Raw genomic sequence first — 13,194 nt, forward strand, 5'->3', positions numbered from 1 at the left:
GGAGGCCAAGGCGGGCGGACCACCTGAGGTCTGGAGTTCAAGACCAGCCTGACCAACATGGTGAAACCCCATCTCTACTAAAAGTACAAAAATTAGCCAGGCATGGTGGTGCATGCCTACATGTAATCCCAGCTACTCGGGAGGCTGAGGCAGAAGAATTGCTTGAATTCGGGAGATGGAGGTTGCAGTGAGCTGAGATCGAGCCACTGCACTCCAGCCTGGGCAACAGAGTGAGACTCAGTCTCAAAAAAAAAAAAAAAAAAAAAAGAATCGCAAAATGTGACCTCTTATGTCTATTTCCTTTCACTTAGAATGTTTTCAATGTTCATAGAGTTTATAGCCTGTATCAATATTTCATTCTTTTTAATGGCTGAATAATAGTCCATTATATGTATATACCACAATTTGTTTATCCATTCATCTGTTGATGGACATCTGGGTTATTTCTAACTTTTGGATTTGTGAATAGTGCTGCTAAGTCCTTTTTTTTTTTTTTTTTTCTTTTTGAGACAGTCTCACTCGGTTGCCCAGGCTGGACTGCAGTGGCACAATCACAGCTCACTGCAGCCTCGATCTCCTGGGCTCAAGTGATCCGGCTGCCTCAACCTCCCAAGTAGCTGGGACTAGAGGTGTGCACCACCACACCCTGTTAAAGTAGTTTTTGTTTGTTTGTTTGTTTTTGAGACAGGGTCTCACTCTGGTTGCCTAGGCTGGAGTGCAGTGGTGTGATCATGGCTCACTGCAGCCTCAGTGTCTTGGGCTCAAGCAATCCTCCCACCACAGCCTCCTGAGTAGCTGGGACCACAGGCATGCACCACCACATCTGGCTAATTTTTCTTTTTTTTTTTTTTTGAGACGGAGGCTCGCTCTGTCACCCAGGCTGGAATGCAATGGCACAATCTTGGTTCACTGCAACCTCCGCCTCCTGGATTCAAATGATTCTTCCGACCCAGCCTCCTGAGTAGCTGGGATTACAGACACTGCCATCATGCCCGGCTAACTTTTGTATTTTTGTATGGGGTTTCACCATGTTGGCCAGGCTGGTCTTGAACTCCTGACATCAGGTGATCCCCCCGCCTTGGCCTCCCAAAGTGCAATTTTTCTTTTTTTACTTTTAGTAGAGACGGGGTTTTGATATGTTGCCTAGGCTGGTCTCGAATCTCTGGACTCAAGCAATCTGCCCACCTCAGCCTCCCAAAGTGCTGGGACTACAGGCGTGAGCCACCGCACCTGGCTTTGGCTAATTTCCTAATTAATTACTTGCTTTTGTAGAGATTGGGGGTGGGTATTGCTATCTTGCCCAGGCTGGTCTCGAATGCCTGGCCTCAAGCGATCCTCCCACCTTGCCCTCCCAAAGTGCTGGGATTACAGGTGTGAGCCACCGTGCCCAGCCTGATTCTTGAACAAGTACTATGTTGCCCAGGCTGGTCTCAAAATCCTAGGGTCAAGTGCCTCAGCCTCCTAAAGTTCTGGGATTACAGGTGTAAGCCACGGCGCCTGGGCTTTCAGTTTTTTTGGGCATATACACAGGAGTAGAGTTGCTGGGTCATATGGTAATTCTGTGTTTGTTTATTATTTATTTATTTATTTATTTAGAGACAGGATATCACTCTGTCACCCAGGCTGGAGTGCAGTGGCGCAATCTGGGCTCACTGCAGCCTCAAACTCCCTTCCAGGCTCAAGTGATCTTTCTGTCTTAGCCTCCCAGGTAGCTGGGACTACAGGCATGCGCCACCATGCCTAGCTAATTTTTTGTAAAGATGAGGTCTCATCATATTGCCTAGGCTGGTCTCAAACTCCTGGGATCAAACAGTTCTCCCACCTCAGCCTCCCAAAGTGCTAGGATTACAGGCATGAGCCACCGCACCTGGGTTTATGTTGAACTTTTTGAGGAACCACCAAACCGTTTTCCCTATTTTATATTCCTACCAGCAATATACAAAAATTTCTATATATCCACACTGTTGCCAATACTGGTTATTTTTCTTTCCTTTTTTTAAAAAAATGACACCAATCCTAGTGAACGTGAAGAGGTATGTCTTTATGGTCTTTTGTTTGTTTTCATTCAATAACATTTACTGGTGTGACAGAAGTACTAGGTACAGAAACCAGGGCTGGATTTTGAAGTAAAATGCTATCTTTAATAGACTCCAAAGAGTATTTAAGGAAATTCAATATCCATTCCTGCTTTTTAAAACTCTCATTAAAATAGAAATAGATAAAATTTTTAAATTGTGGTAAAATATACATAAGATAGAATTTACCATTTAAACATTTAAGTGTATAATTCAGTGACATTTAAGTACATTCACAATGTTGTGTAACTAACTATCACCACTATCTATTTTTAGAGCTTTTTTTTTTTTTTTTTTTTGAGACAGGGTCTGGCTCTGTTGCCCAGGCTGGAGTGCAATGTCACCATTTTGGCTCACTGCAACCTCTGCCTCCCGGGCTCAAGCCATCCTCCCACCTCAGCCTCTGGAGTAGCTGGGACTACAGGCACAGCGCCACCACACCCAGCTAATTTTTGTATATTTTGTAGAGACAGGATTTCGCCATATTGTCCAAGATGGTCTCCAATTCCTGAGCTCAAATGATCTGCCTGCCTTAGCTTCCCAAATTGTTGGAATTACAGGTATGAATCACCATGCCCAGCCAAAAATTTTTTTAACTTAGCTGGGCATGGGCCAGGCACGGTGGCTCATGCCTGTAATCCCAGCACTTTGGGAGGCCGAGATGGGCGGATCACCTTAGGTTAGGAGTTCGAGACCAGCCTGGCCAACATGGCGAAACCCCGTATCTACTAAAAATACAAAAATTAGCTGGGCCTGGTGGCAGGCATCTGTAATCCCAGCTACTCAGGAGGCTGAAGCAAGAGAATCGCTTGAACCCAGGAGGCGGAGGTTGCAGTGAGCTGAGATTGTACCACTGCACTGCAGCCTGGGCAACAGAGTGAGATTGCATCTTAAAAAAAAATAATTAGCTGGGCATGGTGGTATAATTCCTTAGTCCCAGCTACTGAGGAGGCTGAGGTAGGAGGGTCTCTTGAGCCTGAGGTGAAAAGTGCAGTGAGCCATGACCACGCCAGTGCACTCCAGCCTGGGTGACAGCCCCTGTCTCAAAAAAAAAAAAAAAAAAAAGGGACAGGCATGGTGGCTCATGCCTGTAATCCCAGCACTTTGGGAAGCCAAGGCAGGCAGATCACGAGGTCAGGAGATCGAGACCATCCTGGCTAACATGGTGAAACCCCATCTCTACTAAAAATACAAAAAATCAGCGGGGCGTGGTGGTGGGCACCTGTAGTCCCAGCTACTCGGGAGGCTGAGGCAGGAGAATGGCGTGAACCCGGGAGGCAGAGCTTGCAGTGAGCCGAGATCGCGCCACTGCACTCCCGCCTGGGTGACAGAGCGAGACTCCATCTCAAAAAAAAAAAAAAAAGTGTGTGTCTCCCCGTCCCCCCATTGCATTCCCCCATTGGCTTCTTCTCTTACCATGTGGTCTCTGCACATGCCAGCTCCATGTTGTCTTCTGCTGAGTAGAAGGAGCCTAATGCCTTCACCGGAAGCAGATGCTGCTGCCACACTTCTTGTACAGCCCAGACATCTGTAAGCCAAATAAATTTTTCTTTTTTTTTTTTTTTTGAGACAGGGTCTCACTCTGTCTCCCAAGCTGGAGTGCAATGGTACAAACATGGCTCACTGCAGCCTCCTGGGCTCAAGGAATTCTCCTACTTCAGCCTCCCAAGTAGCTGAGACCACAGGCGTGCACCACCACGCCCAGCTAATTTTTAAAAATTTTATAGAGATGGGGTCTTACCATGTTGTCCAGGCTGGCCTCAAATTCTTGAAAGCAAGTGATCCTCCCATCTTGGCCTTCCAAAGTGCTGGGATTACAGGCGTGAGCAACCATGCTCAGCCGAGATTTTTTTTTTCTTTTTTTTTGTTTTGAGACAGAGTCTCGGTCTGTTGCCCAGGCTGGAGTATAGTGGCGCAATCTCAGCTCACTGAAACTTCCACCTCCCTGGTTCAAGTGGTTCTCCTGCCTCAGCCTCCCAAGTAGCTGGGATTATGGGCATGTGCCACCAAGCCTGGTTAATATTTTTGTATTTTTAGTAGAGACAGGGGTTTTACCATGTTGGCTAGGCTGGTCTCGAACTCCTGACCTCCAGTGATCTGCCTGCCTCGGCCTCCCAAAATGCTGGGATTACAGGTGTGAGCCACTGTGCCCGGCTGAGATTTTGTATGACTGATTCAATACCCCTACTAGTTATAGTAAGGTATTCTATTTCTTCTTTGAGACAGTTTGTTTAGTTTTTGTGTTTCTAGGAATTTATCCATTTCAACTATGTTATATAATTTGTTGGCATAGAATTGTTCATCATACCCTCTTATAATTCTTTTTTTTGAGACAGGGTCTCGCTCTGTCACTCAGGCTGGAGTGCAGTGGCACGATCACAGCTTACTGCAGCCTCAACCTCCTGGGCTCAAGCAACCCTCCCACCCCAGCCTCTTGAGTAGCTGGGACTACAGGCCCGTGCCACCATGCCCAGCTAATTTTAGTATTTTTAGTAGAGTTGGGGTTTCACCATGTTGGCCAGGCTAGTCTCCAACTCCTGGACTCAAGTAATCCGCCTGCCTCGGCCTCCTAAAGTGTTGGCATTACAGGTGTGAACCACCTTGCCTAGACTAGTTTGTTCTTCTTCTAGTTCTTTCAGGTATACGGTGAGATTACTGATTTTAGATCTTTTTGTTGTTTGCTTTTTGAGACAGGGCCTCACTTTGTAGCCCAGGCTGGAGTGCAGTGGCATGATCACTGCTGACTGCAAATTCTGTGTCCCGGGCTCAAGTGATCCTCCCACCTCAGCCTCCCAAGTAGCTGGGACTATAGGCCTGCACCACCACACCGGGATAATTTTTGTATATTTATTTTGGTAGAGATGGGGGGTTCACCATGTTGCCCAGGCTAGTCTCAAACTCCTGGGCACAAGTGATCCTCTCACCTTGGCCTCCCAAAGTGCTAGGATTACAGGCATGAGCCACTGCACCCAGCCAGATCTTTTCTTAAAATACAGGTCTTTACAGTTATAAATTTCCCTCTCAGTTCATCTTTTACAGCATCCCACAAATTTTGGTGTATTTTCATTTTTATTCATCTCAAAGTGTTATTAATTTCCCTTTTGATTTCTTCTTTGACCTATTGATTAAGGATGTATTGTTTGAAAGTCATGTGAGCTGGGCATGCTGGCTCACACCTGTAATTCCCAGCACCATGGGAGGATGAGGCAGGAAGGTGACTTGAACCCAGGAGTCCAAGACCACTCTGTGCAATATAGTGGGAACCTGTCCCTACAAACAAACACCAAAAAAAACCTCTAGCCAGGTATGGTGGTGTGCACCACTAGTCCCAGCTATTCAGGAGGTTGAGGTGGGAGGATCGCTTGAGCCCGGGAGGTCAAGATTGCAGTAAGCCATGATCATGCCACTGCACTCCAGCCTGTGTGACAGAGTGAGACCTTGTCTCAAAAACAAAATAAAGTCTTACCAAGGAGGATGAAGGAGCAGAGAGTTCCAGGAATCCATCTCTCCACAGCAAAAACTGAGCTGGTTGAAATTATCTGAAGCAACCATTTTGGAAATTTGGTCTAGTAGAACATTTTCAGCATCCAGGGGAGAGGTTGATGAAGAGACTGGTAAACTTCAGTAAATTTTCACTTTTCTCATAGCAGCTGCTGCCTCCAGTCCAGTGATAAGCATCTACGTGGAGAGCTCCTATAGACCCCTTCCTCTACACACACATAGTTTCCCCTATTGAAGTTGCTCCCAGGTTTTGGCAATTATAAATATAGCTGCCATAAATATTTATGTACTGAGTGTTGTGTGAACATCATTTTTTAAAACTCATTTGCTAGCTTTGGGTTTTTAAAAACTCATTTGGGGCCCGGTGCAGTGGCTCACGCCTGTAATCCCAGCACTTTGGGAGGCTGAGGCGGGCAGATCACCTGAGGTCAGGAGTTCGAGACCAGCCTAGCCAACATGGCGAAACCCCATCTCTACTAAAAATACAAAAATTAGCCGGGCATGGTAGCAAGTGCCTGTAATTCGGGAGGCTGAGGCAGGGAGAATTGCTTGAACCCAAGAGGCGGAGGTTGCAGTGAGCTGAGATCACGCCAGTGCACTCCAGCCTGGGCAACAGAGCAAGACTCTGTCTCAAAAACAAACAAACAAACACTCATTTGGTCTTTGGAAAATAATGAAAAGCACAATTGCTGCATTAAGACTACATTTAGCTTTGTAAGAATGCCGTGGGTGTGGTGACTATGCCGGGATTAAGACTACGTTTAGCTTTGTAAAAATGCCGCGGATGTAGTGACTATGTTGGGCACGGTGGCTCACACCTGTCATTCCAGCACTTTGGGATGCCTAAGTGGGTGGATTGTCTGAGCTCAGGAGTTTGAGACCAGCCTGGGCAGCATGGTGAAAACCCCATCTCTTCTAAAAATACAAAAAAATTTGCCAGGCATGGTGGTGTGCGCCTATAGTCCCAGCTACTCGGGAGGCTGAGACGGGAGAATCACTTGAACCCGGGAGGCAGAGGTTGCAGTGAGCCTAAATCGGGCCACTGCACTCCAGCCTGGGTGACAGAGTGAGACTCTGTCTCAAATAATAATAATAATAATAATAAATACAGGGCCGAGCACAGTGTAATCCCAGCACTTTGGGAGGTGGAAGAAGGGAGATCACCTGAGGTCAGGAGTTCGAGACCAGCCTGGCCAACACGGTGAAACCCTGTCTCTACTAAACATACAAAATTTAGCCAGGTGTGGTGGCAGGCGCCTGTAATCCCAGCTACTCGAGAGGCTAAAGCAGGAGAATCACTTGAACTTGGGAGATGGAGGTTGCAGTGAACCGAGATCACGCCACTGCACTCAAGCCTGGGTGACAAAAGCGAGACTCCCTCTCAAATAAATAAATAAAAATACAAAAATTGTTCAGGTGTGGTGGCAAGCATCTGTAATCCCAGCTACTCAGGAGGCTGAGGCAGGAGAATCACTTGAGCCCAGGAGGTGGAGGTTGCAGTAAGGTGAGATCACCCCACTGCACTCCAGCCTGGGCTACAGAGCAAGACTCGGTCTCCAAACAAACAAACAAACAACTGCCAAAGTGTCTTCCAAAATGGCCATATACCACTTTGGATTCCTACCAGCAATGAATGAGAATTCCTATTGCTCCACATCTTGTCAGCGTTTGGTGGTGTCAGTGTTTTGGATTTTAGCCATTCTAATAGGTAGGCAGTGCTATCTTACTGTTTTAGTTTGCAGTTCTCTGATGACATATAATGTTGAACATCTTTTCATATCCCTACTTGCCATCTGTATATCTTCTTTGGTGAGATGTGTATTCAGATCTTTGACCATTTAAAAAATTAGGTGATATGGCCAGATGCAGTGGCTCACACCTGTAATCCCAGCACTTTGGGAGGCCAACGTGGGAGACTTACTTGAGGCCAGGAGTTTGAGACCAACTTGGCCAACATGACGAAACCCCATCTCTACTAAAAATGCCAAAAATTAGATGGGTGTGGTGGAGCACACCTATAATCCCAGTTACCCAGGGGGCTGAGGCACAAGAATTGCTTGAACCTGGGAGGTGGAGGTTGCAGTGAGCCGAGATCACGCCACTGCACTCCAGCCTGGGTGACATAGAGAGACCCTGTCTCAAAATGAATAAATAAATAAAAATAAAATTTGAGTTGTTTTCCTTTTTTTTTTTTTTTTTTGAAACAAAGTCTCACTTTGTTGGCCAGGATGGAGTAAAATGGCGCTATCTCGGCTCACTGCAACCTCTGCCTCCCGGGTTCAAGCAATTCTCCTGCCTCAGTCTCCCCAGCAGCTGGGATTACAGGCGCCCGCCACCAAACCCAGCTAATTTTTGTATTTTTATTAGAGACGGGGTTTCACCATGTTGGTCAGGCTGGTCTCGAACTCCTGACCTCGTGATCCGCCTGCCTTGGCCTCCCAAAGTGCTAGAATTACAGGCGTGAGCCACAGCGCCCAGCCTGTATTTTTTCTTAGAGATGGGGTTTCGCCATGTTGCCCAGGCTGGTTTCAAACTCCTTGGTTCAGGCGATCCTCCTGCCTCGGCCTCTAAAAGTGCCGGGATTACAGACGTGAACCACTGCACCCGGTCTAATTCCAAAGTTTATATGGAAAAGCAAAAGACCAAGAATAGCCAACACAATACTGAAGAAGAGCAAAGTTAGAGGAGTGACACTTCCTGACTTCAAGACTTACTATAAAGCTACAGTAATCAAGACAGTAAGGACTGGACATAGTGGCTCACACCTGTAATCCCAACACTTTGGGGGGCTGAGGCAGGAGGATCACTTGAACCCAGGAGTTTGAGACCAACCTGTCTACACGTGAGACCTGGTCTCTATTTAAAAAGAAAAAAAAAGGAGGGGGAGCCAGGTGTGGCAGCTCATGTCTGTAATCCCAGCACTTTGGAAGGCTGAGGCAGGCAAATCACCTGAGGTCAGGAGTTCGAGACCAGCCTGGCCAACATGGTGAAACCCTGTTTCTACTAAAAATACAAAAATTAGCTGGGCGTGGTGGCATGCTGCCTGTAATCCCAGCTACTTGGGAGGCTTAGGCAGGAGAATTGCTTGAACCCGGGAGGTGGAGGTTGCAGTGAGCTGAGATTGCGCCACTGCACTCCAGCCTGGGCAACAGAGTGAGACTTCATCTCAAAAAAAAAAAAAAAAAAAAAGAGAAAAAAAAAGAAGGAAAGAAAATCAAGACAGTATGGTGTCAGCAAAAATAGACCAATGAAACAGAATAGAGCCCAGAAACAGACCCACACAAATATAGTCAACTGATCTTTGACAAAGGAGCAAAGGCAATCCAATAAAGAGTAGTCTTTTCACAAATAGTCCTGGAACAATTGGCCATCCATATGCAAAAATCAAAATAAAAATCTAGACATATCTTAGACCTTTCACAAAAATTAACTCAAAATGGGTCATAGACCTAAATGTAAAATACAAAACTTATAAAACTCCTAAAAGATAACATAGGGGAAAATCTAGGTGACCGTGGTTTGGTGATGACTTTCTTCTTCTTCTTCTTCTTCTTCTTCTTTTTTTTTTTTGGAGACAGAGTCTTGCTCTGTCACCCAGGCTGGAGTGCAGTGGCGCGATCTTGGCTCACTGAAAACCTATTTACTTTTCAGCTCCAGAGTTTGTCAGGGATAGTTTGTCAAAAAAATTCTTCCTGTGGCCAGGCGTGGTGGCTCACGCCTGTAATCCCAGCACTTTGGGAGGCCGAGGCGGGCGGATCACCTGAGGTTGGGAGTTCAAGACCAGCCTGACCAACATGGAGAAACCCTGTCTCTACTAAAAATACAAAATTAGCCGGGCATAGTGGCGCATGCCTGTAATCCCAGCTACTTGGGAGGCTGAGGCAGGAGAATTGCTTGAACCCAGGAGGCAGAGGTTGCGGTGAGCAGAGGACGTGCCATTGCACTCCAGCCTGGACAACAAGAGCAAAACTCTATCTCAACAACAACAAAAAAAAAATTCTTCCTGTGAGTGGGCCATACTTCCCTGGTTCTTCATATGCTTTATGATTTTTTTGAGAACTGAATATTCTGGCCAGGCACAGTGGCTAACACCTGTAATCCTAGCACTTTGAGAGGCTGAGGTGGGCGGATCCCTTGAGACCAGAAGTTTGAGAACAGTCTGGGCAATATGGTGAAACTCCATATCTACTAAAACTACAAAAAAAATTAGGCCAGGCGCAGCGGCTCACACTTCCAGCACTTTGGGAGGCCGAGGCAGGCGGATTACCTAAGGTTGGGAGTTCAAGACCAGCCTGACCAACATGGAGAAACCCCATCTCTACTAAAAATACAAAATTAGGCCAGGTGCAGTGGCTCACGCCTGTAATCCCAGCACTTTGGGAGGCTGAGTCAGGTGGATGACGTGGTCAGGAGTTCAAGACCAGCCTGGCCAAGATGGTGAAACCCCATCTCTACTAAAAAAAAATACAAAAATTAGCCAGGTGTGGTGGCAGGCATCTGTAATACCAGCTACTTGGGAGGCTGAAGCAGGGAATTGCTTGAACCCGGGAGGCAAAGATTGCAGTGAGCCGAGATTGCGCCACTGCACTCCAGCCTGGGCGACAGAGCGAGACTCCGTCTCAACAACAACAACAACAACAATTAGCCGGGCGTGGTGGTGCATGCCTGTAATCCCAGCTACTCAGGAGGCTGAGGCAGGAGAATTGCTTGAACCTGGGAGGCAGAGGTTGCAGTGAGCTGAGATTGCGCCAATTGCACTCCAGCCTGGGCAACAAGAGTGAAACTCCGTTTCAAAAAAAAAAAAAATTGCCAGATGTGGTGGCACATGCCTGTAGTCCCAGCTACTCGGGAAACTGTAGCCTGGATGACACAGACCCTGTCTCAAAAAACAAACAAACAAAAAAAAACAATAAAAATAGAACAACAAAAAACCACCCCAAACTGAATATTCTGAGTATTTTTTTGTGGTAACTCTGGAAATCTTATTCTCCGACTCCTCAGGGATTAATTTTTTTTTTTTTTTTTTTGACACTGGCAACTCTGTTGCCCAGGCTGGAGTGCAGTGGTGCTATCTCGGCTCACTACAACCTCTGCCTCCCGGGTTCAAGTGATTCTCCTGCCTCAGCCTCCTGAGTAGATGGGATTACAGGCATGTGCCACCACGCCCGGCTAATTTTTTGTATTTTTGGTAGAGACGGGGTTTCACCATGTTGGCTCAGACGGTCTAGAACTCCTGACCTCAGGTGATCTGCCTGCCTCGGGCTCCCAAAATGCTGGGATTACAGGTGTGAGCCACTGTGCCTGACCTAAATTTTTGCTTGTTGAGGGCTGGAGCCATCTGTGATTTTTTCCAAACTATTTATGCAAAGTGTGTGTCTCTTGTGTGTGTGTGGTCACTGAAGTTTGTTATCTCTTATAAAGTAATGGTAAAAACCACAATTACTTTTGCACCAATCTAATATTTTATTTTGCAGCAACCTAATTTTTTATTTATTTATGAGACATCTCACTCTGTTGCCCTGGCTGAACTGCAGTGGTGTAATCACTGCTTACTGCAGTCTCCAACTCCTGGAATCAAGCAATTCTCCTACCTCAGACTCCCTAGTAGCTGGGAGTCTGCAGGCATGCACCACCACACCTGGCTAATTTTTAAAATTTTTTGTGGAGCCAGGGTCCCACTATTTTGCTCAAGCTGGTCTCGAACTCCTAGGTTCAAGTATTCCTCCTGCCTCAGCCTCCCACAGTGTGAGCCACTGTGCCCGGCCTCTATTATCTCTGTAGTCAGCCAGTGAGTGAGCTGACAAAGATTTTCTGGCTTAAAAAACAAACAAAAAAAGGCACGAGTCCTTTAAATCTTCTGATATGTTGCCAAGGTGGGGTGGGGTGGGGTATTAATGCAGGAATTGCATCTAAGAGGCTGAATGAAACCAAGGCAAGCATCTCAGAGTACCTCCAGGTCCGTCAAAGCGCACAACCCCAACATTTTTGGAGGGCAAGGTTCCCGTGCCTGTTCTGGCACCAGTCAGCTGCTTTCAGAACTGGTGCTGCTATCCCCACAGCCGGATGGGGCTGAGGAATGGGAGAAGTAGCTGCTTGATTCACACTACTCTCTTCATCAAGCAACCCCCTTGTTAAATTTCCGAGTTCTGAAACAGTTGATTACAATCACTGCTCTTTTCAGCTCAATGGTTGCTTTGATTCAGGAACCAACCCCTAGAGCTTCCAATTCCACCATTATGCATGCCTTCGCTCCACACTCTTTTGATTACTATAGCTTTGTAGTTAAGTTTTTAAATTGGGAACAACTTTTATCTTTTCTTTAAAACAATTTTAAAAAATGTTTTGGCTATTCAGAGCCTCTTGCAATTCCATATAAATTTGAGAATCAGTTTTCAAATTTCTGCAAAAAAAAAAAAGGCCATTGGAATTTTGATAGGGATTGTATTGAATTGTAGAATGCTTTGGGGGTTATTGCCATCTTTAAAGTCTTCCAATCCATGAACACAAGATATCCATGTATTCAGGTCACAAGTTCATTTTTTGGTAATCATCACACCTATCTATTTCCAAAACTTTTGCATCACCCTAGACAGAAACTCTGTGACCATCAAGCAATAATTCCCCTGCCCCCTCCCTCTATCCCATGGTAACTTCTATTCTGTCTCTGTGAACTTGCCTGTTCTAGACACCTCATGTACGTGGAATCATACAATAGTTGTCTTTTTGTGTCTGGCTTATTTCACCTAGCTGCCATAAGTTCTTAACCTATATGCAACACAGATCCCCACTTTATTTTTATTTTTGGGAGTCTTGCTCTGTCGCCCAGGCTGGAGTGCAGTGGAATGATCTCGGCTCACTGCAACCTTTGCCTCCTGGGGTCATGTGATCTTCCCATCTCAGCCTCCCAAGTAGCTGGGACTACAGGGGCACACCACCATGCCCAGCTAATTTTTGAATTTTTGGAGAGATGGGGTTTCACCACGTTGGCCAGGCTGGTCTTGAACTCCTGGGCTCAAGCAATCTACCTGCCTTGGCCTCCCAAAGTGCTGGGATTATGGGTGTGAGCCACCATGCCTGGCCCAGATCCCCACTTTACAGATAAAGAAGCTGAGCACAGGGGCCAGGCATGGTGGCTCATGCCTGTAATCCCACCACTTTGGGAGGCCAAGGTGGGTGGATCACCTGAGGTCAGGAGTTTGAGACCAGCCTGGCCAACATGGTGAAACCCCATCTCTACTACAAATACAAAAATTAGCTGGGCACAGTGGCACGTGCCTGTAGTCCCAGCTACTCAGGAGACTGAGGCAGGAGAATCACTTGAACCCAGGAAGTGGAGGTTGCAGTGAGCTGAGATCATGCCACTGCACTCCAGCCTGGGTAACAGACTGAGACTATGTCTCAAAAAAAAAAAAAAAAAAAAAAGAAGCTGAGCACAGAGAGGCCAGGTAATTTACCTAAGATCACTCAGCTGGTAAGGACGGTGCTAGCAGCCAGCCCCTACACTCTTAACCTGATGCTTCGCTTTGCATCACTAAACCTCCTTGGCTCAAGTCAGCTGCAGAGGGGTGAAAACTCATAACCAAGAATGGCACCTCCTTGCCACAAAGCCCCATACTCC

This window comes from Pan troglodytes, chromosome 2, assembly GCF_028858775.2.
Source record: "Pan troglodytes isolate AG18354 chromosome 2, NHGRI_mPanTro3-v2.0_pri, whole genome shotgun sequence".
In the NCBI taxonomy this organism is placed as follows: domain Eukaryota; kingdom Metazoa; phylum Chordata; class Mammalia; order Primates; family Hominidae; genus Pan; species Pan troglodytes.